Source organism: Capricornis sumatraensis, chromosome 6 (genome assembly GCF_032405125.1).
Source record: "Capricornis sumatraensis isolate serow.1 chromosome 6, serow.2, whole genome shotgun sequence".
In the NCBI taxonomy this organism is placed as follows: domain Eukaryota; kingdom Metazoa; phylum Chordata; class Mammalia; order Artiodactyla; family Bovidae; genus Capricornis; species Capricornis sumatraensis.
In genome coordinates, this window is record NC_091074.1 from 27641075 (window position 1) to 27646150 (window position 5076).

The following is a 5076-nucleotide window of genomic DNA, read 5'->3' on the forward strand; positions in this document are numbered from 1 at the left end:
CGGAGATTGCTCAAAATCATGTCCGTTGAGTCAGCGATGCCATCCAACCATCTCATCCTCTGTTTGTCCCCTTCTCTTCCTGCTTTCAATCTTTCCCAGCATCAGGGTCTTTTTCAATGAGTCAGTTCTTCTCATCAGGTGGCCAAAGTATTGGGGTTTCAGATTCAACATCAGTCCTTCCAATGAATATTAAGGATTGATTTCTTTTAGGATGGACTGGTTGGATCCCCTTGTTGTCCAAGGGACTCTCAAGAGTCTTCTCCAACACCACAGTTCAAAAACATCAATTCTGCAGTGCTCAGCTTTCTTTATAGTCCAACTTTTACATCCATACATGACTACTGGAAAAAAACATAGCTTTGACTAGATGGATCTTTGTTGGCAAAGTCAAGTCTTTGCTTTTTAGCATGCTGTCTAGTTTGGTCATAGCTTTTCTTCCAAGGAGCAAGTGTCTTTTAATTTCATGGCTATAATCACCATCTGCAGTGATTTTAGAGCCCAGAAAAATAAAGTCAGCCACTGTTTCCACTGTTTCCCCATCTATCTGCCATGAAGTGATGGGACAGGATGCCATGATCTTAGTTTTCTGAATGTTGAGCTTTAAGCCAACTTTTTCATTCCCTCTTTCACTTTCATCAAGAGGCTCTTTAGTTCTTCTTTACTTTCTGCCATAAGGGTGGTGTCATCTGCATATCTGATGTCATTGATATTTCTCTCAGCAATCTTGCTTCTAGCTTGTACTTCAATCAGCCTGGCCTTTCACATGATGTACTCTGCATATAAGTTAAATAAACAGGGTGACAATATACAGCTTTAATGTACTCCTTTCCTGATGTGGAACTACTCTGTTGTATCATGTCTGGTTCTAACTGTTGCTTCTTGACCTGCATACAGATTTCTTAGGCGGCAGGTCAGGTGGTCTGGTATTCCAATTTCTTTAAGAATTTTAAGTTTGTTGTGATCCACACAGTCAAAGGCTTTGGCATAGTCAATAAAGCAGAAGTAGATGTTTTTCTGGAACTCTTGCCTTTTCGATGATCCAGCAGATGTTGGCAATTTGATCTCTGATTCCTCTGCCTTTTCTAAACCCGCCTTTTCTAAAAAATAATACTATCTGGCTTTTCTAAATAATAATGCTATCTGCCTTTTCTAAATAATAATAATAGAATAGTAAAGGCCTCAAAGTTCTGAACCATATTATATGGCCATGGTACTTTTAGCCTGTTTGTTTATTTGTTTATTTTCATATAGAAAAGTCTCAAGAAAGCATCAATGGGACTCCCAGAATGGTTACAAAAACAAACAAACTAGTTACAAAATCTATGTCAAGGTAACTAAATGAAGATCTCATTAGATGGGTTTATTAGAGATAATTTGCTTAAAAGTTGTGAAATGTGTACCCCACATGACTTATTTTAATTTGAGAACAGACTTTAAAATCCTTCTTCCTGGCAGTAGTTAGAATGGACAGAAGCACCTCAAAAATCAACACAGATGAGGTTTACCTAGTAAGTCAATAAATAACACATCTTTCATTCTTTTCACAAATCCAAGCATGCATGTATGCACAAGCACTAAACATACACACACACGACCCTTGATTAAAGAAAATGCACTTAACACACTTGAAGATATTGGCAAACAGATCTAACATGTAGGTAGAATAATAGCTTGATTGAAAATATAGATTGCAGGGAATAAGTTCAATATTTCAGATTTACTTTCCATGAAAGGGCATAAAGGCATATTTTCACTGAGCACTGCTAGATATTGCATGCTAGTCGACTGTACTTTATATGGGAGGATGATTCTTATCTTTGATTAACCTGATAGTTACTCAAGCTGGTGAAGAACATCTTCATCCAAACTGAAGATGAGATGAAAATGAGATGTAGATAAGGTTCAAGCTAAGATTATATTCTCAGTCTAATTTAAACAGCCTCCATTTAGTCCACTATACCCAGGTTAAAACTTGGCATATTCTCTCATTCTGGGAACAGGTATTGTAAACTCATTAATTAAGGTTATATTGACACTTCTATTTTCAACTAAAACATCTGTTAATTTATACAGAGGTTTTCTTGGTTTAAACCAACTTGTCATTACTTCCTCTCAATGAGAGATAATGTGCTTAGGTTTTACAAGTGCTTTAAGTGTGAACTGAAAAGATTAACAGTTCTTGCCAATGGGTACTCTCTGTTCATATTTTTACATATTTATCAAGAAGTCACAGAGTCTTAAGTTAATAAATGATCATTCCTCACAACATGTCTATAAACAGGATCAGGATTAATGAATTTCCTGGCAGCTTTTGGTTTCAGTTAGCACAAATTCAACTACAGAAGAATCATATCTGTCCAAAAGATTTGGATTGTGCTAATACAGATCCCAAACAACCACTTCTATCAGTTTAATAAAGCAATTGGTCAGATCCCTAATTTTAAAATCAGGAGTTCAAGCAAAAAAATTTTTAAAAAAGAAAAAAAAAACCTAAAACAAAAACAATGTTTAAATTTTTCATCATCTTTTCTGTTTATTTCACTGTGGTTTATATCTTTAATCAATTCTCTTACTCTACTTACCTGCCTTTTTAACTACATTCAATGCAATATCATTTATCTTGTCTCTTTATGTATATATATATATATATATATATATATAATGTTTTTTTATGTGTTTTCTTTTTTTTCCAATGAGTTAAAATGTGTTTAATTTTTAGACAACCCACATGACACGTTTTCTCAAAACCAATGCCTCCGCTCCAAATAAATCAACGTTCAAAACAAATGAAGAGCTCGAGATGACATCAGTCCCATCTAAGTCCTGGTGTTGTGTGGATGAAAAGCAGTGGCCAGCGAGTTATGACGACAGGTGATTGATCCAAAGTAACTGCCAACTTTGTTAACATTTTTCCATCTCTAAACCACCCTTACAGAAAATCATATACGGGGTTACACCATCCTCACGGTAGTCCAGCAGAGCAACCATGCCACCTGGATTCATGTTTTCACCAGTAAAGAACTGATAGTTTTTGAAATTAGCAAGGATGTGCTTGATTTGTCCTGCAGCCCCTGTCAAAAGGTTTTACTCTTTCTGGTCTCTGTTCTTCAAGTTTCCCTTTGATTGACTTCATGTAATCTTTGATGTACTTCTTGTAGGCTTCTTTTGTGAAGCTGGTTTCCTGCAAGTGATGGTTCATGACAATATCGACACCAGTGATTACTGTGCTCTCGGTACCTTAGCCCTCGGGGCCTTCAGCGGAGGCATTTCCACCAATGAGCGAGTCATCGATGTTACCCTCTGCCCTACTGACCATCTTCCCCTCCACTTCCAGACACAGCCTGTCCGCGACCTCCCAGATCTTGTAGATGTTGGAGAACATCTCGTCATGGCTAATGAGGTCCCGGTAGATGATCATGATGGCGACGGGAGGGAGGAGACAGCGGCGCTGGCTTAGCAGGAGCCCGGAGCTCAGAGCGAGCTCAGTGCGGCCAGAGCGGTGCTCGGGGGGAGTGGGGAGCGGGCGGAAAAGGCTGACTCTGTCTCTCCCCGACCTCATATCTCTTACGTGTTTTCTTACAAACTTGCCTGATTTTCCTATTACCTTTCTTATCCTGGACAATTGCAATCAATTCCCAGCATGCTTTTTCATCTTGACTGTCACCTCCTCTCTGAAGTTCTCTCTTAACCTCACACTGGATTCTAACTTCCAATGATATTCCTAAATACCATTTGAGAAATTTTCTCTTGCTGGGCTGGAGTTGTATAACTGTTCATTATTTTTTCTAACCGGACTCTTGAAAAACTAACCTCTTGAAAAATTAATGGAACTTGCAAGGAAAGTATGTTTAATAGCCCACTCTTAATGAAGTATTAGCAGTCTAGCTATCAGATTTTAAAAGCCTTTGTATTCTGTCTGCTCTTTAATTGAGAGATATAATATCTGTACCAATAAAAGAAATTTCCTCTGCTACTTGTGTGCTGTTTCATGCAGCTAGTTTGTGCTGATGCCACTCATTCATTCCTATTCAACTCTCTTCATTCCTTAAACTTCCCTCCCTAGTCTGAAGAAGCAAGCACCCAGAAATTTAGCAGGAATTTCAGGATCGGTTCCTGAAGGAATACAATGTCCCCTTAGAGATAGTGTCCCCCAAATTACAAGATGTCTACATAGAGACTCTGCATTCTCAGGACTGGCATTTTGAAACAAAAGATCAGATAAGTTCCTAAAAGTCAAGGAGTTCTGGGTAGGAGCTGAGTATAACTTAGACCAGCAGAATCTCACCAGATGAAAACCTTTCAACAAAGGGAAATGAAAGGCATCTTAAAAGACTCTTTTACACACTTCTAGACTTGAGAAAAAGTGAGGACTAGAAATCTTGTTTGGGTCAGGGTGAGAAGTTCTAGCGGTTAATGAAGGAAGGATAGGAAATGAATTTGCTTATGTTTGAGCAATAATTAAGTTGACTTGTAAAGGATGATTGGAGGTAGATGAGGAGGCAAATCTTGACACTTCAGAGGTACTGAGATCTGGCTGTCTATGTGTTCCTCAAACTCTGTGCTTAGCCCCTGTGATATACAGCCAGTACTACCTAAAACAGGACCCCAACATACTCCGTAGGAGAAGGCACTGGCACCCCACTCTAGTACTCTTGCCTGGAAAATCCCATGGCCGGAGGAGCCTGGCAGACTCCAGTCCATGGGGTCGCTAAGAGTCGGACACGACTGAGCGACTTCACTTTCACTTTTCACTTTCATGCATTGGAAAAGGAAATGGCAACCCACTCCAGTGTTCTTGCCTGGAGAATCCCAGGGACGGGGGAGCATGGTGGCTGCTGTCTATGGGGTCGCACAGAGTCAGACACGACTGACGTGACACAGCAGCAGAAGCAACATACTGTTGGATTTTTCGTTTCTATCCATGTTATGGCCCTTATGCTGAGGAGCTCCAGTCCTCCAGGTATTTTATCTCATTGTTGATGTTTTTCTTCTCTCTTTCCAAAGCCTTGATACTTAGTCGTACCATTCCAGTTATAACTTTCTTGACCACAGTTTGGATTTTCCAGTTTACTGTCT

General features: G+C 39.2%; 1 pseudogene; it reads right to left on the reverse strand.

The window, feature by feature from the left end:
- Positions 1–2889: 2889 nt before the first annotated feature.
- Positions 2890–3505, reverse strand: LOC138081281 (translationally-controlled tumor protein pseudogene; annotated as a pseudogene).
- Between the last annotated feature and the right edge of the window lie 1571 nt (positions 3506–5076).